This window comes from Spea bombifrons, chromosome 2, assembly GCF_027358695.1.
Source record: "Spea bombifrons isolate aSpeBom1 chromosome 2, aSpeBom1.2.pri, whole genome shotgun sequence".
NCBI lineage: Eukaryota > Metazoa > Chordata > Amphibia > Anura > Pelobatidae > Spea > Spea bombifrons.
Window position 1 is genome coordinate 79,989,713 of NC_071088.1, and position 26,928 is coordinate 80,016,640.

Sequence of the window (26,928 nt, forward strand, 5' to 3'; positions counted from 1 at the left end):
TCAACATCTTCAGGTCTGTCTGGGATTACATGAAGAGAGAGATAAGAAACTGAGCCTGCCAAAATACACAGAAGAGCTGTGGTTAGTTCTCCAAGATGTTTGGAACAACCTACCTGGCGGGTTCCTTAAACTATTATATGCAAGTGTACTTAGAAGAATTGATGCTGTTGTCATGGCAAAGGGTGGCTAGAGCAAATATTGATATGATTTAGATTTTTCTTCTGTTCACTTACTTTGCATTTTGTTAAATTATAAAGACATCTCTATTGAAAATGTCTATTGTTAAAGCATTCCTAACTTGCATCTTTTTTTTTTCACACCTGCCTAAAACTTTTCCACAGTACTGTATATTAAAAAACAATTGGTAAAGGAACTTCAATTGCACGATTTGGTCAATAAACATAATATATTTTTCTGTATGTTGTGTCTTACAGTGTATTTAATAGTGTCTGTTTCTCTGTGGACAAACACGATAGTCCTAGTTCAAAGAATTCAAAACTGTGTGATTACAGCAGGCTAAAATCCCAAAAATCCATCTGTTGAAGTTTACAAGCATGTATAACGAGCACGAACACTAATTCCAAGTTGTTCGCACTCCGCAAGTAAACCGACACCCACTTTATTATAGCGAGAGAAAAAAAAAAGGATTCCTTTAAAGTGATACAAAATGGCTCAGACAAAAAATATCAAGTGTTCCTGGTACATCTCATATTACGACCTGTTTGATCTGGTGTTTGATACACTTTTATTTGAAAGCAAGCTAAGCGTGCATTCTTTGTTGAATATTTAATAAATGCAAAATTACCTTAGCAGTATAAAGAGGAAAAACAATAAAAGTACTATCAAAACCATTCTTTAATGGAAGTGTTGTTTCTTTGTTTAGCTCTGAAAAGCTTAACGTATGTATATATATATATATATATATATATATATATATTGACTATCCAGTCTAAGACTTTGATGAAGCCTGGGACAGGTGCAGGGAATAGACATTTAAAGGAATAATTCAGCCATCATATGTACTTTAATGCGTATGATAGCTGCGTGGTGTCTTTAAATCGTCATGTACTCCATTTTGTAAATGCACTTTCCTGCAACTGATTGACAACGTCAAGCAGGTAACCAGTGGCAAGATATATTGGATGATTGAGGAAGAAGGAGGTTGCAAATTATGTGTCAGTAGTGCTTAATTGCTCACATTCTTCTATAGTAGGGGTGTCAGGGTCATGAGACTATCTTCTTCTTAGAGAAGAAGTTCCCCTGTCCTCCCAGGGCAATTAGAGGCATCCAAGGAAGATCTTTGAGCCAAGTGTGGACTGGATTTGTATGTATTATCTGTGGGAGATTCTTCCTGAGCCTGGCTTAGCTGTGTCTGACAGGGGTAAGGTAGTAGACATTTAGCCTAGTGAGTCTAGTCCAGGTCAGGCTTAAGTAGACTGAGCTATTTAAAGGTTGCTTTACAGGTCTGCTTACATGCAGTGTTTATTTGGTTCATTTTTTATTAATTTTTGGTAGAAGGGCACTGGAGAGCTTTAATTTTTTTAGCTGAGCACATGAAAACCATGATTGACTGTCCATTCACCCACCACACGCTTAAGCCTTTTAGATCTGGAACATATTTGTAATTGGGCACCAAATAATTAGGCAAATGATTAGAGTGTTATGGAAAGGTGCAGGCAGATCAGGCAAGGTTATTTCATACAATCCAGCAGGTTGCGTTGTCTATATTCAAACGCAAAATATGTAAATGTGGCATTCTGTAGCTATAACCGTAAAATGCTGATTTGCATATGTTGATTGGCATTGCTGTAAGGGTCGTTAAATCCTTGCGTATATTAAAAGCTCATTGAAAGATGTAAATGGGAAATCTCCCTAGATAAGCTGTGATAAAGTGGAATGAAGTACATACTTTGACCTTTATTCATGTAAAGTGGATTAATTCACTTACACTCATTCAAAATATTTAGGCAGTATTTATGTACCATTCACTTCAAAATTACAATGGAAAGCAGAACAGATAACAATCAAGAGATCAAACCTGTGCATATTAAGTATAAATATTAAGTATAAAACGTGATATTTTTCTATAATAGTAAATATTCTATAATAGTAAATGTAACTATTGCATTTATATTAGATTATATCCACTCCTTGTCCAGTATGAAGAAGACATACAATATTAATGCTAATCTATTTTGCAAAGTAAGTATTCAGAAGTAACTGAATTGCCTCTGTCAAATGAAACGATTCTAAGATGTAAGCTTGCTGGGTAAGCTAGATATTTTGTGAATTGCACACCTAAACCAACAAAAAAGTAATCTGAAAGATGGACACTGGCAAATGTTGCGTCTCATCCAAGACCTTTACAATAAACAACCCATGATGTGCACCTGCCATACCAGTATGTTATGGGTGCAATTGTTACCTACATAGCTTTTACATATATTTTTTATTTGGAAGTTAAGTATTATTTTATCAGATCAGAGGAAGAAATCTTCATAACTCAAATCGTCATGAACTCAGTTTAGCATGCCTCCAAAATGTCCCTTCTTTGGAAGGGATAGTCCTTACTGGGAAGTCTAACCCCTCTACCTCTCTTTCTTCCTTGATCTTTCCAAAAGCTCAGAATGTTTGGTATGTATGTGTATTTAGTATGTACTTCTGAGGTTCATAAAAAGACACAAAAACGAGGCCAGACCCCCTCACGAATAGGAAGAATATTCAGAGCTTTTTGCTCAGAAACGGGGTGAAATAATATCATCATACGTGGGAACTCTCAGGGTTTGACACGGAGAACTCCGGGAGAAGCACCACTTTGGTTCCCTGGGTCAACACCCGAATCCTCTGGGTCGCTGGAGCAGGGTCTTGACTTTCCGCCCATTTTCCCTTTAAAGCCAGTGCCCTCTGACATCAGCGGGAAAGCCCTTGACATCAGCGAGAATGCTCCTGACATCAGCTGGAACGCCTCCGACGTCTGTGGGCAGTCCTGGCAGTCCTTAGTGTTTTTAGCTTAATTAAGTATGTAAGTATGTAAGTATGTACCCTACACAATCACATGTAATTTGATAACAAGGGGGCTATCTCGAAAATAAATATTTTTCTGTTTATCTTTGATTAAATTCTGGAGTTTGAAACAAAGACTATGGCATTTTGGAACGCCTGCATACTAATTTTCATATACAAATATTTAACACTGTTTTTTTTGATCAGCTTAGTGATTGTATCCCATTTTGACAAGCATTTTATGTAATGCAACTGGGATTACTTTGCTAGGTTTTCAATAAAATTAAAATAGTCTTCATATTCTAATTGAACTCACTAGTTTTTCTCTGCATCATTTTATATATATTTTTTTTTTTTTGCTAAGTTGATTTTATGTACAATATGCACAAAGTCAAAAATGTTACCAAAGTTTCTGCGGGTATTGCAGTAAAACCAGCTGGATTAAGTGTTCTCTATGCCTTTAACAAACAGGCAAGCATAATTAAGTTTGCACTTATATTTGTATTTATAAAACATATTATATTAATATGTAAAGAGTAATATACATATTTGTCTAATATAATCAACTGTAAAATGTAGGAATTAGGAAAATGGCCAAAAAAACCAGACTGACAATATACACAATGTATTGTGAAATAGTAGTTTATATTAATAGCAATCCCTAGTGATATAACCACCTTCTGTGTGCCTAATATACCCAGGGTGCGCCAGAATCCATTAAGTTCTAAACAAGGCTTCTGTTGAAGTCTCTCTTTATATTTGTTTGTGTACAGCAATCATTAATATTTTGCTTTATTTTTATAAACAAACGTAATAATTACTGCACAAATTAGGAAGATGTTACAAAGGTTATTGCCTAAAAATATTCTTCCAAAATTCATGAAGTTGCGGGAAGGTACATGGTACAGTGTTTGCAAACAAATACCACATATATTAACAAATGTAGGCAAAATGGTTTGCTAAAGGCTGAGATATTGAACCTGCTGTCAAATCGAGTGAGAAAGTCACATAAACAGGAGTTTGACAATATCAGTAACCTTCTGTAAATATTTACTAACGTCAGCTTGACTGGGAGACACACATACTGGAAGCAAAAAAAAAGTATTTATTTTTATATTGCGTCATCATATTTCATAGCGCTGTACAATGGGTAGACAGGACATAACCAGTAGTATATAAAGCTATAAATATTCTTTATATTATAAATATTTAAATCTAACAGAACTTTTTTGTTAATTTGTTCAATAGCGTTAAATGTTTAATTATAAGTATCTGTCGAAGGGTTAAAGTCTTTTTGGTGATGAAGTTTAAATATGATTTATGTGCAGACCGTAATTTGCAGTGCATTGTATACTAACTCAACTTTTAGGAAAGATTTATGTTGCTGGTTTAATTGCCCAAGGTAGAAGTTGTGGTAGGTGAACATGTTAGTGGACAAAAGAGTTCATTTTGTTTAACCCCCTTAAGGACAATGGGCGGTCCCTAAACCCATTGAAAACAATGTATTTTCAGCCCTTACATGTACGGGCTTTGTCATTAAGGGGTTAATAAAACATTTTTAAAATATTTTTTTAATCTTTGATTGGCCAGTAGTTCAGGTAGGATTTCTGTTAATCGTCATAGACTGTAAACCCCCAAACAGTAATTTGCTTTGGATTTTTGTACAAACAGTGAAATTCAAATGACCCTATGTTCTGCTTTGTTAAAAATAGATAAGGTTTGTGAATATCTTTAGCCAGAACAGTCTCTAAAATAAGTTTTAAGGATTTAGCATCTGTACTTTACCAACTTTATTTTATTGCAAATGTAACTTGGAATAAGTCTAAATCTAAATAATAAATATTTTATTGGGTCACAGTAACAGAAGTTGCTGTGACCCTATAAAATATTTATTATTCTAGATGAATTTCCTTCACACATAAAATCGGCAAACACACAGTGCTAAGGGGGAAACCGTAGCACTGCATGAAAGCTCGTAGAAAAAATTGAAAGTTGCATACTTGTGGAATATTCAGTGTGTTCTTCAATATTAGTGGCTCCATGGGCAAGTCTTCTCCAGTGGGCCCCCAGTCCTACCAGGAATTAGAGGCTTGTGCAGCTCTTGAGAGGACCAAGGGACAGCTTCAAGGGACATGTTAGGACAAAAAGCTGCCTTTCTCCTCCATTTCCTGCCACTGATTGGCTGCTAGAAGCAGCCAATTATTGTCAGGAAAGCACTCCCACTGAAATCATTGAGGGTGCTTTTCACATATGTGCGTATGAGTCTGAACAGACCCCAGCCCACAGTGTTCCTGAGCTGGGGAAAGAAGCAAACGCATATGAAGGAATTCTGCAAAATGTGTAAAACTGACATCAAAATATAAAGGGACCACACAGCTATCATATGTATTAAAGTGTATATGATGGCTGGTAGCCTTTTTGCCCTGTGTTATAGATACCTGGAGTTTCCATCTTAGAAAAGTTGACTTTTTAAACATTTTAGCATTTTATCCAAAGGAATAAATTCTTGAGCTAACATTGCGCTTAAAAAATACAAATGTTGAGGAATAGTATAATTAATTGGTTTATAGTCCCATGCATGCACACATTAATGTGTGCAAGGAATCTTTGAGGATGTAGTTGACTCAACTCCATATCTGGAAAGGTCTTAAAACACCTTCTTCATTCACTCCTACAACAGGCCTGTGATAACCAAAAATAAAGGTTGCTGGCCTGTGTCAGGATTCACAGATATTGGGATATATTTACTAAAGACTAACTTTATAAGTAAAAAATAAAACCATTGTAATGTATGCTGGTATAATTATAGGCATCAAGGGGATGGGTTTTTTTGCATGATACCCTACTAGATCAAAATAGTGTGTAAATATCAATTTCAGTTTATTCCTCTATTTAAAATGACATTAAATTACAATCGATAAATAAGTTGCCTTGTAAGATATCTAGAAAGATACAGCTGGAATTGATTGCAGTTTGCATTTTGGTAAATGTATATATTAGGGTTTCTGCATACATGATCATTGGTGTTAGAAACTATGAAACACTTTAGATTTAACTTAAAACTTCATTTTTTTGCACCAATTTTTCCGTTAAGTACTTGGAAAGCATGTAAAAACCTAACCTTTAAGAGTAATGAGTATAAAATTGAGTGCTAATTTAGGTGAGTCACAGTTATCGTGTCTGACCCACTTAGAAATATGGAAATTGCCATTCTGTGACTTCATGTAAATCAATGTTTCTTTCATCCTTAATGTTGTGTATTATCTAATGTGGTATGCATTGATAATAATGATTTACAAGAAAAGATTTGCAATAAACTACCATTTTATGTATTACATATATATATTTCCCACTCCAGTTAAAACCTAATTGCTAAATTAACCTAAAACTGTAATTTACGATAGTGGTAATTATATTGTACAATATTGTTAAAATAATCACATTAATTATTCTCCATAAAGTGTGCTCTGAAACCAATTAAGAGGCACTATGTACCGTGTGCCTCAGTCTAGGATACCAGTGTAAATATGGTCTATGGCATTCTACTAAATGCATTTCCAGGGCTTTCGCTGGGCTGGCTAGAGGCAAAGATGAAACTCACTTTGTAAATGTTTCAATTTAGAGCAGGTCTCTTCTACTTTCAGCCTTCGCTCACCTTAATGGATTAGGCAGACAGCGAGAGAGTATTAAAGCAAGGCAGTTTCTGCAGACCTGGAATGCGTTCTCCAATAAGATTAACAGATCTAATAGGATTTAAGGTACTATCAAAGCCATTATTATGTACCTTACACAGTGCAAGCTCCAGACGCTTTAACCATTCCGATTTAATCTAATCTAATCAAGAGTTGCCTAGGTATGTTCTGCTCATTTTAGTCCAGTCCTATTACCTAAACCCCTGTGCTGAGAATAAAGACCCGGAATGAAATTCTTCCAAGTAATTTTAGTTCAATTTGATAAAAGATCAGCATGGTAACTCCATCTGATCCATAATAAAGAAAAGAAAAAGATAAAAAAAAAAAACGCATTTATTGATTTCAAACCAGAGGACGACACCAAAATAAGTCATTAACGTTACATTTTGTAACATTAAACTAGAAGATACAGTCCCATAATCTTACATTTTCTTTTTTTAATGTAGGTGTACACAATGAAAAAAATGATGCTATGGTGATGCTATGGTGTGTTTTCCTAACATACCCGAGAGTGTAATTATTATTATTATTATTATATTTATATAGAGCCACCAGTTTAGGCAGCATTACAATACATATATTCAAAGGGCTGACAAAACTAGAATTGGCAGACTAAGACAAACTGAAACATTAGGTAAAGAGTTTTCTCTTTGTGGAACAACATCTTTAATCTTTAAATCATGCCTTATTCAATCTGAACCAGATATATTGAGATTGTGGGATACATTCTTTTGCTTTTATCAAAAGTACAAATACATTTACAAAATGACTGACGGGGCATTCTTATGAGACATGGAAACAGGTATCTAGTATGTTTATTATAAGATTTTATTTAATTTGGATTTAGAATAAATAATTCAGTTAAACTATAGCATCTCCCCAGTGTTGTGAAAAATAGCAAGATTATATATCTAGTTAAGTAAAACATAATAATAAAGCTGGGGAAGCTGAGATTCGTGACAAAATGGTGGCAAGACTGGTGTACGGTTAATTGTCCGCCCTGTAGCTCTTTCTTTGGCTCACCCAGCTGGAGCCATATCCAACTGGAGGACAATGATGACCTTGAGTCAGAATAGACACCTTCCTATATGGTGTAATATGTAACTGGACATGTGTGAGTCCATGTCTAATTCATAATGTGCAAGGGGCAATTACTTAATGAGGAGGAATGATGATGGCTGCTTCCACGCCATAGACATACGGTGGGTTCCTTAAAATGTATTTATTACTTATTCTTTAAACAGCAACAGAAAAGGTTACATTGATTTATTTGGCATACCTAACTGTAAAATGAAGAATTTTGGAAAAGCGAAGATCAGATTTAAATGGACAGGCTCTTCCTAAACAACCCCCCCCCCCATCTCTTGTTTATCTATTTCATTCATTGCTTATTATGTTGCAGCCATCAAAGCATTTACCTAAATTCAGCAGTGTGTCTATGTAGCAAACGTTAACATATTTCTGCTCAACACTGTCACAATTAGTCACTCTATAATGTCATGAAAAGCAATCTGCTCCCATTAAACTCTTCACACACACTCATTATAAAAGCACTTACAGACTGAAGAATGCTTATAATGCATTATTTAAAAACACTAAATGTATCCTGCATTCCATACTAGTAAGTTGGATTTGCTGAAGATAATGATATGGACTTTTTTGGCTAGGAACCTTGCTCTACATAAGTCCAAGGAAACAAACTAGTAAGGGTATTTCAACGAAACAACAGTGCTTTTGACTGTATAGTACGGGTGGCCAGGTGGCAATTCTGAGATTCTAGAAAACCACTTGAAACCATGGCTACAATGTTGGTCTCAGCTAGAGAACAATGAGCTGGAGTGACTAGGTTAAGCGTGTCCAGTTTGTTGTCCTGCTATTTATTAAAGGCTGAATAAATAATAATTTATACTCACCCATTGGTATGGATTAGGTGGATGATTTGTGGATGTGCAGTGTTGCTGACCCATTGGATTTGTGTGAAATATTTGTATTCTTTATATTTGACTAACTAAGGCTGATCTCCTACCCATGAAACATTTGGGGCTTCCAGGGGGGGAAGAGGTACAGTGGAACGTGGGTTTCAAAATTGGACTTTACTTATAAAGAGACACTTAGTTTCAGATGCTATGTTGGCCAACACTTATATAGGCGGATATACAGTGGATATAAAAAGTTTACACACCCCTGTTAAAATGCAAGGTTCTTGTGATTTTAAACACTGAGACAAAGATACATCATGTCAGAACTTTTTCTACCTTTAATGTGAACAATTCAATTGCAAAACAAGCTGAAATACTTTGTTGAAGCACCTTTTGATTTTATTACAGCAATCAGTCTTTTTGGGTAGGAGTCTATTAGCATGGCACATCTTGATGTTGCAGTATATGTCCACTCTTCTTTGCAAAAGCGCTCCAAATGTGCACAGCCCTCTTCAGATCAACCCCCAGATGTTCAATTGGATTCAGGTCTGGGCCATTCCAAAACGTTAATCTTCTTCTGGTGAAGCCATGCTTTTGTGGATTTGGATGTGTGCTTTGGGTTGCTGTCATGCTGAAAGGTGAACTTCCTCTTCATCTTCCTAACAGATGCCTGAAGGTTTTGTGCCAAAATTGCCTGGTATTTGGAACTGTTTTTGCAAACTTCAGCTGGGCTTGGATGTTTTTCTTTGAAAGAAAAGGCTTACGTCTTGCCACCCTACCCCATAGCCCATTCATATGAAGAATACGGGAGATTGTTGTCACATGTAGCACACAGCCAGTACTTGCCAGAAATTCCTGCAGTTCCTTTAATGTTGCAGTAGGCCTCTTGTAAGCCTCCCTGACCAGTTTTCTTCTCTTCTTTTCATCAATTTTGGAGGAACGTCCAGTTCTTTGTAATGTTTCTGTTTTGCCATATTTTCTCCACTTGATGATGACTGTCTTCACTGTGTTCCATGGTATATGTAATGCTTTGGAAATTATTTTATACCCTTCTCCTGACTGATATCTTTCAATAATGAGATCCCTCTGATGCTTTGGAAGCTCTCTGCAGACCATGGCTTTTGTTCTGAGATGCAACTAAGCAAATGTCAGGTAAATCCTACTAGAACAGCTGAACTTTGTTTGTGATAAATCAGAGTCACGTTAAATCATGGCAGGTTTGTAATGACTTCTATTTAACATGAGTTTGAATGTGATTGGTTAAGTCTGAACACAGCCACAACCCCAGTTATAGGAGGGTGTGCACACTTATGCAACCAGGTTATTGTGAGGTTTTTTTAAATTTTTCCCCCTCAAAGATTTCAGTTTGTTTTAGAATTGAATTGTTCACGTTATAGGTCACATTAAAGGTGGAAAAAGTTCTGACATGATTTATCTTTGTCTCATTCTCTAACATCACAAGAACCTGGCATTTTAAAAGGGGCGTGTAGACTTTTTATCTCCACAGTAATTGGAAAGCTCTTTTTGGTAGGAATGTTCCTTTGCTTGTTATAATTCCTTTGCTTGTTATAATTAATTTTCAAATGTGGCACCAGGAGCTCTTTTTATATTTAACCCCCCATAATCATCTCAAAATAGCATCCTGTATTTAACCTTAAACTATAATACATGAAATACCAAAACAATAAAATTATTCTCCATATAGGGCGTTTTTTGCTTTACACATAATTATAGCTAACCAATTTTACAAAGTACTTTTCAGTATTAATAGAGAGACAAAACAATTAGAAATTCAGTTTACCGAATCCAGATTTATAACTATGAGTAATCCATTGTATGGATAATTTCAGCTCTCTAGGTCTCCCTAGTAATAAGACATTTTGTGTATTGGCTTATTTAGTAGAAAAGCTGACAACATATGCAGGGTAACTATTGAATAAGTAGTCTTTCATTTACGTGTGTTTAAAATATTCCTCGAATAAATAGAATTTGGCAGTTTTGCTCTTAAAAATAATCCAGCAATGTTGCCTGCACGTAAATAATTACAGAACTCATTAGTCTTAATGCCACATAATGGGGATAACTGCAAGCACTCCCAATACTGAGATTTATAGGAGGCAGGAGAAAGTGCGGTTGCGTTAAGGGTTTGAGCAAGCCAAAAATATTAATACAGAGAATATAGCTTTGTTATCTGTAAAAAGATTACTTTTCGGGGAAAAAACCCAAAAACGTTTCATTGTGCTCTTCTAAATGGTGTAGAGTTTCCCCAAATCACTGAATGTAATAACATTACTTATTATTTCCTTTTTTATTCTGACGGGGAAAAATTCCACATTTAGCAACATTCACGATCAATTTATAACTATTTGTTTGTCTTTTTCTTTTTTCTAGTTTGTGCCAAGAAATTGCAGACTACATCTGTGCTTGAATCTTCCATATCAGCATTGACACGGCTAGAACAGGATTTGCCGATTTAAATATGATCACAAAACTGGCATTAGAATGATTTCAAAACTGACTTTGTGAGCATTTATATTCAATGACATATATAACATGCAATCGTGATTCGATGAACGCTTACAAATGTTTTACTGCTGCTGAATAAATCAGCTTTTGGCTCTGGCAAAGCAACGATCCTTAACTAAGCCCCAAAGTTTGATTTCTCATATAACCTCATAAAAATCACAGCTTTCCATTAAAGAATGAGCACCAGACTCTCTGACACACTCCATAATGGAATACATATGAGTCCTGACATGTTCACTGTAGCAGAAGGCAATAACTCTTTATTATAGGTTTTTTTTTTATATTTACAAAAGTCTATATTAAATATTCAGTGTTACAGATAATAAAACTGATAAGCACTTCCTGAGCCATATAGTAACTTATGGACCACATAAGTAAGGAGTGCTGCAAGCAGAAATAAAGTTTTCATCTATTAATGCCTATTGACAGTGCCGATTATATTATATATTATTTAATTATATAATAATAAAATAATATAAAATATATATAGTGACATTCTTCATTTGTTCACCTACTACTAACTCAAATCCTTAGTGATAGTAATAAAAGTTTTCATTGCTTTTTAAGACAGCTTTTTACTAGGAAAGAAAAGAAAACAGCAGTAATGCATGTCATATCACCTTAAAGTTTCATAAAGACGAAACTATGTTGAAAAAAGATCCATCTATGATGGGTATGAACTGCAACTCCGTACCAAGTCATTCAGATATTACTGTTTTGTTTAGTCAAATAATAATAAAATATATATGTTTCAAGGTTAGACAAAATACAGGTTTATGTAACATCCAAATAAATAGTTTCCATTATCTGTATAGCTGGGAAGACCAAACCGGCTCCTGAGACAAATATAAATGATGTCCCTTTGTGTCTCTCAATCGACCAGTGTTCTTACGGCAGATAAACAAAGCTTCTCTGTTATACAATGCCATCTAATTGAGGCTTTTAAATGTCAATATTTAATACTCAGATAAAACAGTAGCCTTCTTCCAAATTAGATTTTAATGCAATGAGGCCATTAATAAAATATGTTTTTAAGCTTCTGTACAGACAATAAATACATAAAACCAATTACCTTTTCTAGAGGTCATACTTGTTTCGTAAATTGCTACTGTCATACAACAGAACTTTTCCCATGGCTCAACTGATGTTTGAATGCACTTGCCTATCGTGGCTACTGTGCACACGGAACAAAATGCAATATTTATTATTTTTTTCAATAAAAAATAGCACTGTATCTGGACCCCCTTCTGTCTTTTTTTGTTTTCTTTCTCCTGGTTCTACTTCTTGTTTTCCAGAGTATCACAACCATCTCCTTTTACCTTTACATGATGCACATTTTCTCAAATAAATAAAAATAAATAAATTAAATAAAGTTGAAATGAAACGTCAAGGACAGCAGACTATTTATTTCCATGGATAAATGGTTGTGGTTATTTTAATTTATCAGTACTTTCTGATATGCCAGGTACCTACTCTATGAGAAAGTCAAGCTTAGTTTACAACTGGGGTTGGTCATGGCTTTTCCCCCAATATAATGTTTATATTGCTTTTGGAAAGATAACGATCTCTAGCAGGTTATCATACCTCACCCAGCTGTATATTGTTATACAGTATGTCTGCTTCGAATATGACTCGGAAAAGAAAGAACATTTTCAATGGGCAAAATTCTTCATTTTACATTTTGTAGTTTTAGGATCCACACATCCTACAATGTCACCTTCAGATGCATGGTTAACCAACTCTCATATCTGCCCTCCAAATAATGAAGTGATTTATTATATATAGCTGTGTACCAATTGAAAATAATAGACCATTAGTTATCATAGCAATGGAGTTTTTTTTCCTTTTCTATAAAAGTAACAATATATCTCATTATGATTGGCATCACAGGTACTGTTTTGGATATTAGAGACTCTTCTTGATAACTGATTTTATAATAAGACTTTGCACTAGGCACTAAGAGCAGCTTTGTAATAGACACTAAGAGTTTTCCATTCTAATTAAATGTAAGTATAATTAGGCATGTTTTACAATCAGGAGATTATTGAATATTTAAGGAGAGCAAACCATTTTGACACCCTGGTTTCACTATGTATTATGAAGGGCCAACCAAAGTGAGCATCTACTGAAAGAAGGACCTGGCCTTGCATAATGCATAGATAATGTAGTTGTTGAAATCATTTTTACCACTTTAACTTTGCATTATACGGGGCCAGCTCAGCTCTTCTTGGAGGACAGACTTACTGGGATTTGCCTTTTTTTTTATAATGCATAAAAAATGTCAAGGAATGAAAATGTTTAACAAACACTAAGCAAATTCCCAGATTAGCATCTGATAAAGGTCACAATCACAACAAGCTGACACTGTGATCCATAAATAATGCAATGTACCTACACATTTTACCTTTTTCATAGTTTAACCCCTTAAGGACAATGGGCGGTCCCTAAACCCATTGAAAACAATGCATTTTGAGCCCGTACATGTACAGGTTTTGTCATTAAGGGGTTAACATTAAACTTGCACACTAGGGTTACCAATTGCCAATTTGCAAGCACTCATCAACTAACTTTCTTTCCTCCATTATAAAATATGTTTTATTATGGATTTCTTAAAATACTTACTTAAAAACTAAATTCATACTGAAGTTAATTTTTAAATCAGTTATTATAGTGTTTTCTGTTAATAGACCTACTTTAAGAAAGCATTGATTTTTTTAAAAAAAATACCTTTTCATTTATAACGTTTTATCATTTTAGTTGTATAAGCTACTGAAAAGAATATTGAAATATTTTTTGTAAAGTTAGCGTAAATGCTTTTTGGGAACATTGATATGTTATTGGGAACATATAGTGATGTCCTAATAGTGATGTCCAAAACTCTCATTTATTTTTGATCAATGTCAAATCAAAGTGTGTATGTGTGTGTAGAGTAACATGCAGGAAACAATAACTTTTTTTTTTTTTAATTCTTTATTAGAAAAAAAAATTATGAACAAATTTAAAACAATTGAAACAAATGTAAGTCTTTTAAAGCTTGACATACTACTGCACAAATAGTTAAATTTAGAAGCAACAAAACCCAGGGGAAATAAAGGATATGTAAGGTATATTAACCATATTCATAGTGAAAAGGCTCACTTGGAATATTGCAGGTAGTTTGCAGGTATACATTGTACAGCTCTTCAAAATAAATAAATAATAGTAAATGGAAATAGCACAAAAAGCATAAATAGAAGCTCCAGAGAAACCAGTGACTTCCACAGATCTCGATTGGTGACTGGTGTCCTTGCATGGACACTTGTTGCCAAAAAACTGGACATATGTCTGGGTAGGTTTAGTGTAACAGACAACAAAGAAAATAGGGTATTCAAGTGTCAGTCACTTATATTAGGCACATCCATCATATGTAAATTAGATTTTGTGTAGAATTTTGATGATTTTAGGACCCAGGGGGAGGGTTTTTTACATGACTCTCAGATTAGTGAATACACCCTAGGGAGCTAATATAATTGCAGCAGAGTTGAGTATATTACAGTGAATTTTGGAGGTATCTGTATCTGTGTTGTAATGTCTACCTATCATCTTTCTTTACTCCCTATTATATCACATATTGTTCTATTGATTCTGTTAGCTCGCGATAAAGCAGGCTGCATAAATGCCTTTATAGTTAATGGTGAACCATTCAATCTTTTTAACATCTGATACATCCACATTAGCCATAAATGAAACTGGTTTTCTACAAACAATGTACACTTTGTTCTGAATGTAGTCCTTGCAATAGTAATGTACAATTTCATTATGGTATAAAAAAGTGTACAGGGTTATCTGATACCATGTACATGCTGTCAGTACATGGGTCCCTCATCCATAAAATACTCTGATCTGAAACAGCTTTAAGCTCTAGACACGGGGGGGGGGGGATTTCAGCACCCCATCATCAACAGTTACGTTTCTTCTCTGGACCAGGTTCTTGAAGTCATGCCCACACTGCTAATGGCTGATCAAACATCATATATTTGTAAGGTGGCTATTCGTCTACAAAATGTATTTAATTAGTATTTGACACAACAAGAGATGATCCAATCAACTTTGTAACTCAGCTCATCACTTGATGTGAAAAAAACAAGCCATAGCCGAGTTTACTATGGTAATCATGGGCCCTCCTTGTACCTTATGGAAAAAAACATTCATGACAATCTACATGTATGCACTAACATTGTTTAAGAACATACATTGGTTACTCCCAATATGATGTTCCAAAAATCCATATTACCGTATTTGCTCGATTATAAGACGATCCTGATTATAAGACGTCCCCCAAAATCAAAATATTAATTTAGGAAAAAAACAAAAAGCCTGAATATAAGGAAAAAAATATATAGGAAAAAAGTTTTACTAGTAAATATTAATTCATGTAAACTAATTTTCATATTTAATAAAAGCTATGATTGAGAAAAATATATATTTTTATTTCCATTTATTTGCCAACCTGCCCCCCCCCAGTTATGCACATCTGCCCCCAGGCTTGCCACTCTGCCCCCAGAAATGCCTTATACCCCCCTTTTTGCCACTCTGCCCCATGATGTGCCTTTTAACCCTCTATATGCCACTCTGCCTCCAGAAATGTATTATACCTTCCTATATGCCACTGTGCCCCATGATATGCCTTTTAACCCCCTATATGCCAGAGTGGCATATAGGGGGTTAAAAGGCATATCATGGGGCTATAATATAATATAACTGCTAACAGCAATCACACTCCTATCAAGCCAAGGCAGAGTTATGTGAGGACTGTGCTCCTGCTGCTGTTCTCCTGCTGCTAGTGGCACACACGCTGATCGCGACCAAAGCACGGTAAGCAGTACGGCCCCAGCAGAATGAGGTCTGATTAGAAGACGACCTCGATTATAAGACGAGGGGTATTTTTCAGAGCATTTGCTCTGGAAAAAACCTTGTCTTATAATCGAGCAAATACGGTAATTGTGGTATTCCTTGGCTGTCCACTTACCTTAACCTGTGCTTTTCTTTATACATATTTATACATACATCACCAAAATACTAACTAAAATGACAAATTGAGGATTAAAAAAAATTTCTACTGTGTGTTGAAATCCGTTATCTTGCTTTTTGCCACATTTCCCATAGTTAGAAAAAAATAAAACAGACAGGAGAGGTGCATAAGAGGTCATAAACATTTAATGATCCAATAATTGTTATATCAGAATAATCACTGTTCGTAATTAACTTCCTTTGTTGCTCATTCATCTGATATTTTCGGCAGCCTTTAATAGTTTCTCGTGACAATCAGCATTTCTTTAGCATCTCGTAAAATGAAGCCTTTAAAGCGAGGCAGAGAAGAGATGATCCCATAAATCACAGCTATTTCCTTTCTCTCTCTGAAGTGTGCCTTCAATGATAGACTCTCATCCGCTATTTTCTGCTTCCCGTTTTAATTGCTCCTTAACTACTGAAATTCACTTCATGTTAAAATATTGGAAATCAGTGAGAGGATAAAAACTTAGGAAGGCAGTCAGAATAGGGCGCCCGGGGATATTTATTTAAACAAAATTGAAGAATGGGTTTCCAGGCATCTCAAGGTATATCTCAGTGCCAACAATATTTTTTTTAATAAAAAGTGTTGCGCAACTGATGTGTAATAAATGCACATATTTTGAAAAGGACACAAAAGAGGGTGACGGCATTAAATGGAAAACACTGTCATCAAAGCTTATAGCGTAATTATACTTGATGATTAAAACTACATTTCATTTGTGCCTTTTTTGGTCTCACTCATTGTTTAGGAGGCATTTAATTTAAACAATTACTTCAGGTAAATTTATATGTGTCCCAGTGTGGCAAATCTAGCATCACTTAATCAATTTTCCCACTGGCCGGCTTAAGTGATCAACAGGACATAACTGATTGAGGAGGAATAATCATGCATCTCCTGAGAATAGGGAGTTAAGATGGCTTCTTTCATAGTATACACTGGACATAAACACATAGAATGTATAATTCTCTTGGCTTGTACTGATGATGCACAACCAGTGGATAAACTTTTAAGACAAAAAGAAAAAGGGTTGAACCTGCGAAGAAAGAATAAATGTGATTGCTTAAAAACACACAATTAAGTCTTACTTGCTGGGCCTTGTGTGCTGCATGCTCTTATTAAGGAATAATATGTAAAAAAATAAATAAATAATAATAATAATAATATATATATATATATATATATATATATATATGTTTTTTTTCTGGCATGAAAGCTAAAATGCATCTCAAAGATATTTTGTGATGTACTGATGGGATAAGTATTAAGAAAATTAAACAGGAATCACAGAATGAAAAATAGAATCAGAGCAACCATGATCATTTGGAAAACAGCTGGTGTGTTGTTTCATTGTAAAATTGCAATTAAGTTCAGGTTGCTGCCTTTCCCATCTAATTATCTACATAATGCTTGAGCCCATGGTATCTTTTTTTCCCTTTCAGTACACATTAATAACTATATGCCCTAAAAGGAGAGAGAAATTCGATTTAGTTAGCGTAATATAAATGTGACCATACTTAGCCGTACACACACTCTTTGTGTCTGGTCTTCGTCTGCAGCTTACTGAATAATGATTACTTATTATATGTCTGGGGTTTGGAGTTTGTTTTATCCGGATGATGATCTATCAATGCTTATGCAAGTAAATACCAAAGCAAAGAGAACGCAACAAAAGACTGCTGATTCTGCTGACTTATGGGACATCACCATATACCTCAACTTGATAAAATGCCCTTTTAATACAACTGTTAAATTACATGCGAGGCTGTATGTTGACTTCTCAAGGGTGCCTAGCTGTGAAAATTATGTATATAAAAGAATAAATTGGGTATTTTATATAAAGCTTGACTACATAAAATCCCCAAACATGAAATGAATGTACACTTATCAATACACAAAAAATAAATGAAGGTAATAATACATAAAATGTCGGTAGGGACTGCTTAGAAAACGGTGAGTTCTCCCAGCATCCCCACTCACTAAATTTAGTGCAAGCAGAACCAGGACATACAGTATGTACAGTACTAGGAGTTTTCAGCCACTGAAAACACTGAAAAGAACACACACATGACACAAAAAATATTGACAGCAATGTTCTTAAAACTGACACCTCGTAGTTTTCCATATAAACCATTGTACTTTTTCAAAGGCCGTTAACCTAATTTATAGTAAACCTTGTACTTAGGTCTGAATAGTGGACTTGTTGGAGTCACCAAACCATTGAAGATCAGCATCTCAACTCTAGATAGTCCCAAAATGCATCTAAAGTGACCAAAATACATCAAACAATATATAACTCTGGAAGGTGGGATTATCTATGATTCCTGATGCAATGCTGTCCACCATTTCACTTATACCTTTTATAGTAATCTTAATCATATCATGTCTCATATGTGGAGTTGCAGTCAAAACCCAACTCCCGTAACTAGATCAGTGGGAAGCATGACCTTGATATTGTTATGTCTCTGCTTTATGAGCTTTTACAGCTGACCACACATTAATTATGAGGTATGTATAGACAGTGGTCTTTTACAAGCAGAGATTATGATCCTTTTATAGTTATGATATAAATGATGTAAATAAGAAATATAACCAATGGTGTTTCCCAATACTTTGTGGATATGCTGATATATAAATTACATTAAAATGTAATAAAAATGTAATTAATGCTGCGGTACACTGATGACATCAATTCAATTTTCAACTTCAAGTTAAAATCTGAAAACATATGGCTAGTTGGTGATTCAAGTTTGAATCTTAAACAAAAAACTTAGAAGACAAACACCCTCATGCATAAACATAACAGTAGCAGCAATAAGTGCAGCGAAATGTTTTGTCGGTGATGGTCAAGAAGTCACAGATGACCTCTTAATGAGTAGCCCCCTGCTGATACATCACAATTAGTCATTTTTTAGCTCTTACTAGGCCTGGCATCTGGAGAGAAAATATGGGAATCTGTAAGATTACACTTAAAAAAGGGTGATCTTGTAATTGTTTTGTAATTCTCTCTGTCCTTTAAATATCAATGACATGATAACATTTTTAACCCCTTAAGGACAATGGGCGGTCCCTAAACCCATTGAAAACAATGCATTTTGAGCCCGTACATGTATGGGCTTTGTCATTAAGGGATTAAATATGGGATGTATTTAATACAACAGCACAAATATATATTTTTAATTGCAGACATTGCCAAATATAAAAAGAGTGATCACATTAAAGGTATGCCACATATAGGTTTTGGGATACAACACCTCTGCTTTAAACAACAGATTAGCAGTATCGTTGTTTTCAGAATAACTTGTGATGCCTGAAATGAGTTATTTGTAAAACTACAGCATAAAATATATCTCACCTGACTTTCCAGCATTTAAATAATGCAGGTCTCCAAGGTTAAGATGCCTGCCGGAGGAAGGTTTGTTTACGAACACAGTAATGGTTTACAGATCTTATTATGTCTGTCTAACAAGGATAGACTTAAAAAAAAAAATTGACAGATAGCTTGTGTGCCAGTGGCATGGACAGGTGGCAGCTGGGATTAATTCCAGTCCCAATGGAAAAACGCAACGGGGAGGTCCGAGGTAGGTGAACCAGCAGTGTTTCTTACGAGGAAACTGTAACAGTAAGATCAACGACCTTTTAATAAGGAAAAAATGCATGCCAGTAATAATGGAAGGGATTTATTTTGGCTTTCAAATAAACTGTAGTATTTTAGCACACATTCACTTGAATCTTTTCCAGTCTTCCCTCTTTAATATGAATAATCATTAGAACATGCTTTAAAAAGTCATCCAAATAAGGACTGTGCATCAAGCTGTAATCCATTAAAGGGCAGCAGGCAAGCCTCCGGTATAGCTGTGGATCTACACTGATGATATCGCTAGATATGATTTCAGCAATCTATTATGATCTAGCACTTTGGTAAAGGAATGACAATACGTTTCACTTAAAAATCTTAGTTTGAGTATGAATTCAGAAACAAAAGTTCTTAACACCCAGGTGCAGCACAGCCAATAAAAAATAACCCAAAATAAGTGCGCACTCACGGGACTTGTAATGATAGAAAATCATCTTGATAAAGGTCCAATATCTGGACCTAAACATTATGTTCTGTTGATGAGAAACACTGCTGGTTCACATGCCTTGCACCTCCGCTGTGCATTTTTCCATAGGGACTGTAATTTATTACGTTCGACAGAACATCCTTAATGCTTTGGTCCAAATATCGGACCTTTATCAAGATGTAATCTAAAATGTGCAAAGATACTAAGATTGATTGTAATAACTTAATGTTGGGTAATGTTGCTTGCACTGTAGGTAAGCAGCCTTCTAGATACAACCACTGTGCAAGGGGGCTGCTGCCAGGCAATACCAAATATTTTCTAAAGGCAAACATTTCACATACTTTTCCATTTCTCCGAGGCTTTGTTTCAATTTACTGGATGATTATGGTGTTAGTCAGTATCAAGACCCATACTTATACAACTGATTAAATGGCATATTTTAATTGATCCGTATAACTATTTAGGGAGAAAAGTGGTCTTGGAACAAAACTTACACCTGTAGAACAAACTGTTCTGCTTAAACACTGGAACACATCATTACATTGGCACAGCCACTGCCTAAATTACAACTGTCGTACTTAAAATTGTTTTCAAAGGGAATCATTTTTATTTCACTCAAATAGCTCTAGAGAGTGTTCCTTAAGACATTCCAAGTGTAATACTAAACGCTATTTAGCAAAGCACTATGTATTGGTTGTTGCACAATAGATTCCCCGCTCACAGCAAGATTTCCCATACTTACGTGGTGTGCTTTACAATTCATTCCGCAACTCGATATAGAAAAATGCACGGAGCAGATGGAAGATCCAGGCAAAGATCAAGAGTGGAAAATGCTCTGTTTTCCTCTAAATCTCGTCATGTTTCCTCACTCGTTTACGGAACAATTGATTTTGCATGAGTGAAGTATTTCTGCTTGGCAATCAATAGCAAAATAAAGACAATTGATTAAAAATTATGTTTACAAACCCGGCGGATTTGTAAGGAACATTCGCGACGCTGCCTAGGCTTTCAGAATATAAAACAGCTAAGTCAGATCCATTAATGAGCAGATGACTACAACAAATCAAAGGCAGCTCAAAACTGGCATTTTATTACTTTTGGGAGGAAAAAAAACAGCATTTTGGGTTAAAATATTAAACGTGACACATTATTTCAATTTAATTGAGAGATCATGAGAGTTTGCAGGACAGTTGTGTTTCAGCTCCTTGACTTCTGTATTCATTATGCAGGGCTATCAGGTTTATCCAGCGATAAGCCTAAACTGTCCTTGTATAATGCTTAATTAAAAGGATAAAATCTCACTGATTTAACAATATACTATACAGGGCAGACTAAGCTTCTCATACATTAGAGGCTCACATTTAGTGAATATACCTCATTATGCTTCTAGTTCTAGTTTTTTATAATAGCTATTTATGTGTTCTTGCTGTGTCATATTTGCCTAATTTACAAGACAAATATCCTGACTCTTTGTCCTTCAGCCTTGTGTGTGGAATGACTTAGTCGTAATCACCAGCCAGTCATTCTAACCAATGAGGGTATCCAAAGGAAACATATTCACTGTTCAAGTAGGACTTCATTAACATTGCCATAAAGAACAAGTTCAGTGTAGTGTTTGAACAAAGAAAGTCACCCAAAATATCACACCACTGACAAAAATGGCAGCCTCCAGTTCTGCAGATACAGGAAGTTTATTGGAGTAGAATGAAATGAAACCAAGTTTGTGTCAATGCTCCCTTCCATTGCTGCACATGGCACTGTATTCTATGCTAGTTTCACCGGACTTGTCCTTGAATGACCATGTAAGTCAAATACATCACCAAGGCTGGGTTATACAACAGAAGAGATGTGCACATAATCTTACATACATTTACTGTTGATTGTCAAAGCGCAGTCATGTTACAAAGAAACAACATTGCTAATGCAACAAAAATATTATTCATAGAATACTACACTACAAATGGATATTGACACCAGAATTCACCAGCCTTTTCAACATGAAATCTATCATGATTTTTTTTAAATACTGCAAAACCTGATCGGGCTTTAAAAGCAATTGTTTAACAAAATTACTCAAGTTTAGTATTCTAGACCCTGCGAAGGGCAACATTTGGATATAAAGGGTTTATTGTGAATAGAGAGGGCGTTAGCTCACGTACTTTGCATTATTAAGTGCCAAATCCAATGATCTCCAGCTTCAAGAATACCTTGGATGGTCCTGCATAAAGCATATTCAATCAGTGAGATTGCTTGAACGTCACCTTACTAGTTAAACAATACATTATGCAGGGCCAACTCAGCCATTGTACAGAGAAATTAGCCAGGAATGACAGTGGATTTAAGGAGTTGAAACCACAACTCTTCTGAAAAACCCTATGCCAACATTTCCTAAGTGGGTTGTTTGCTGGTTATCCAGGGAGTGGACAATTACCAGATCTACAAAAGCTCAGAACCTTCTGGGAATCACTTAATCTTACAAGAAAGCAGGTACCGCGAGTAATCATGTGTTTCTTAAAATATAAATGTGTTGATTAACGCATGTCTTAAAAACAGATTTTTTCGGAAAAGTAAACAAACTAAATATAAGTAGTTAGAATCTCAAGTCAGTTTCAACCATTAGCACACAGGCTATATATGTAGCTGTCCAGATTTATTACATTACCAGCAAATTAGGATTAACATAACAAAATGTGTGCTTAAAAACAGCATCCTATCTTGTATACTTCAAAAACGCTACAAATTTGCCTCTCAAAGTTTACATTTTGGCCAGAAGCAGGTGCACTCATGTGTTTTCATTTTTCTATACCTTACTGCTATTCCAGCACATTGTGAAACTGCAATGGCCCATCCCACGTTTTAATTGCTGGAATCTTTAACATTTTTTGCAGTGATTGCTTTTGTTGCAGATAGATGACTCAGTCTCAGATAGAGACTACCCTGTGATATGACCCAAATTATAATTCATTTGGATGTTCGTTTTCATGGGAAAAAAGTATCTGATTATCTAAACAAACATCTACAACACTTGTGTTTGGAATCTAACTACATGTGTGTAAGCAGTATGGCCTCCATAAAAAAATATCGTGGGGAGTCAAGAAATAGTTTATGTCGTACTGTGAATTCACTGGAGAGAATGCAGATGGGGGCTGATAAATGAATTAGTGACTGTTCACTAATGAATGAATCACTAATTCATTATTGGCAACTGTGCCACTAAAGACACTGGGTCACTTGGGTCTGCTGAACTGTGTACTTAAACAGATGCAGCTACCAGATACAGCTTGAACGCACTGCCAAGTACGGTACTAATGTCAAAGCATATTTTTTATTTATTTTGCTACCATGTACTTCTGATTTCACTGGACAGTAACATAGCTCCACTGCATCTCCATTTCGCTATCATGTTAGGAACAGGTCAAAGTGCCTGCATGAGTGAGGTAGAGAGGCTTAATAGGGTATTATACAAGTGATAATGGTGCAAATTTGCTAAAAAGAGATGGTCATATCACCATACATAATGTTCTTGCTGATTGGACAATTTAATTTGTTGCTATGGTGATAAGCATGAATGTGAACATCTAGGTTATTTAGCACCAGACTTCTAGTGTTCTATGCTCTACAAAAAGAATTGGACCCGTCAATGTTTTGTTAAAAAGAAATAATTAAATGAAAACCAGTTTTTTTTCAAGGTACAAGTATACCTGGGATCAAACTAGCCATTGAGTGAGTTTATTGCTGAACATAACCTCGTTATTACATTTTCACTATGAAAATATTTGAATTAGAATACACTGGACAATATATAAAGTAGAAAGTACATCGACAGCTGCTTGTAGGGAACTTACATTCCAGTACAAGCCGCCCAAGACATTTTTTGCCTTAAACTAAAATGTTAACATTATCAAACAGACTTTTCAACAACCATCTGTTGTTAAAAATGAAATTCTGTGGTTGCGGCTGTTGAGGCTCCTTTACTATAAGTAATATTTACGAGTCAATACATTTTGAAGGAGGGCTTTATAATCCATGGATTTAATTGTGTTAATACATTCATTTCATACTGAAGACTTCCTCGTACCTTTGGAGAGAAAATGGATTTTACTTCTTCCATTTGCATTGAAATTATTACCATTAATGTTATTTTAATATGCTTGATTCTTACCCTTTTTCTCTTCCCATTAATACTGTTGGAATCATCTTTTCGCTCGTAAATGGAAACTAGTTTCCAGTTGTACTGTTTCTTTATTTATACATTTAGCACAGGTAATAGCTTTTTTTAGAGCTATTTGCTCTTTAATAAACAGAAATATTTATACCAAAGGAGCTTGACACATCTGAAACACACAATACTACAATAAGCATCATAGTTCATGTGAACCGTGTTACAACCCAAAGCAACTATGGCATATTTGTAACCCAGGGCTGATAATTTTTTATACACCCTTCCTTCTAGACGACACCGGTGCTTGAACGCTGTGACCCAGGGGTGTGGGCTTCCCTGTATATGCCACTCTTTGTCTCCCAGGGGCCACTACCTCTAGGTTCAGATACACTAACACACACACACTAACACCATATGCTCAAATGCTAATAACATACGCACACACTTAAACACCATACACTTGCAGGCAGACACTCTAAAACCATACATGTGTACATACGCACACACACACTCACTTTCTTTGCCTGCTTGTGCCCTTGTATATCTATCTTGACATTTACAAAATAAAGAAGGATATATATATATATATCTATATATAGATATATATATATATAGATATACACATAAATTCAACCTCCTTCTGTTTCTGGATTATGCTGAGTGCTAAACATCTATTGTTTACCGACTTTTTACTTCCCAAGGACATAGGCATTTATGATTCTCCAGTCCAATACCTCATTTGGAGCAACAGAGGCTTGAATATTTTTCTCCCTTTTATTAAACGAATTTCCAATCTGAGATGAATAAATCTTGCTGCGCTTGCCAAGTGAAACAAAGAGTGAGAGAGAAAAAAAAAAGAATGGAGTGATTCAGGAAATGTGCATCCAAAAGGAATTTATCAACGTCTAGTCATTTGCATACTTGGCAAACAATGCGTGATGATGAATACGCCAAGTTGCCAGAACAGGTATATCACTCCACGGTTTGTGTTACCTCTAGGGGTGTTGATTTTGTTATAGTTTAATTACATTTGTCTGACATACTGTTTACTTGTTGTAAATTGACTCCATTAAGGAATTATAAAAAATATATGTATGACAGACACTTGCTATAAATAATCCATCTCCTTGCTGGTGTTCTGCACATTTGTTTAAAATTTATTAGGTTCTAATGTCATTAGACATCTGTTAAACTGATGATTAATGATACTGTTAACTCTTTGTGTGTACCATGGAAATGCACAGTGCCATATTCACCTCGCTCCTCAGGCATAAAATAGTTAATTTGTTTTTCCATGGTAACATTTCTGTTAATACCACTGTAAAAGCTGTTTGATTGTGGGGTATCCCTAAAACAAATTTGATTTGCATTTTCAGCTTAGAAAACAGCAAAAAAAAAATTTATATCCACGTAGGGACCCCTACTTGGTCACTAGTTTATTTTGGCATTGAGAAGAAAAAGCTGTGTTGAATATTGATTATTGTGCAAAGTCAAGTTACTAACCAGATGTGTTCCTTTCTTTTACTCTCCATTTTGATGCAAAGGCTGGCCACGACATTGAGAATCCTTTTCAATTATGAACGCACCGGCTCAGGTATAGCATATTTTTATGAGAATGTACAATGCATGCACAAAAGATGCCTTGAGACCCAAAAATCTTTATTCAAAGATAGAGTAACAGGTTAAACATGAAACAATAAAAGGTGTACGGCACAGGGAGAATTGAAAGCGCAAGCTGCCTAAGCGGCGCGCTAATTGGGGTCACTAAAAGGTCAGGAAAGTTAAGGCATAAAGTTTTGGCGGGCTAGGTTAGCTAAATCTAATTCTAGGTTGCTGGGCAGGCAGTTTATTTAGCGCAGCTGATTGGTTAATCAGCTGTGCTGCAGCACGAGGTTTGAGTGGGCATTCTGTGCGGCGGGAAAAATAAGCACAGCTGATTGGTGCAGTCAGCTGTGCTCACAGCATGAGGTAACTCTAAAATAAATAAATAGCTGCGCGCAGGGAGATTAAATTCACCTCAAGAGAAATCTGCAAGGAGCTGTTGCTGAGCAAGCGTCCCCCCCTCCCTAAATGTAAGGTATGTAATATGTTTGACGTAGTTTTATAAGGGGTAAAGGTCGCCTCTGTGTTGAGGTGGATAGAGGCTTGGTGTTACACAATCTGGCTGAGAAAGGGGCGGATTGTATTTGGTGTATTATATATAAGAAGTTATTTGGTTATTACGTTAATTGGTTTGTGTTGTTAATGTCTCTCATACCCTTTTAAATAAAGCTACGGCCAATTTTATCCAATTTACAATTCTGTGTCTGTGGTTATTTTATTGATTTGTTAGGGGTTAATATGTACATGCAATGGACAAAAAATTATCAGTTGTTTTACACGGTTTGACATATATATATATATATATATATATATATATATATATATATATAAATAAATATATACACATATATATATATATATGCCATCTTATGCACATCATAGTCTTGTTATTATAGAGAACTGCTGAGAC

General features: G+C 35.3%; 1 protein-coding gene and 1 long non-coding RNA gene across 2 annotated transcripts in view; both read right to left on the reverse strand.

Annotated features, from left to right (window-relative positions):
• The window catches only part of AUTS2 (activator of transcription and developmental regulator AUTS2), a 617,139-nt gene that overhangs the window by 566,190 nt on the left and 24,021 nt on the right, over positions 1 to 26,928 (reverse strand). The gene's annotated exons all lie outside the window — the stretch shown is intronic.
• On the reverse strand, positions 12,751 to 13,547 carry LOC128472933 (uncharacterized). Its single transcript, XR_008346224.1, has 2 exons — positions 13,331 to 13,547; positions 12,751 to 13,219 (listed from the first exon to the last, which is right to left on the reverse strand). It is a non-coding gene; the product is annotated as an uncharacterized LOC128472933 (long non-coding RNA).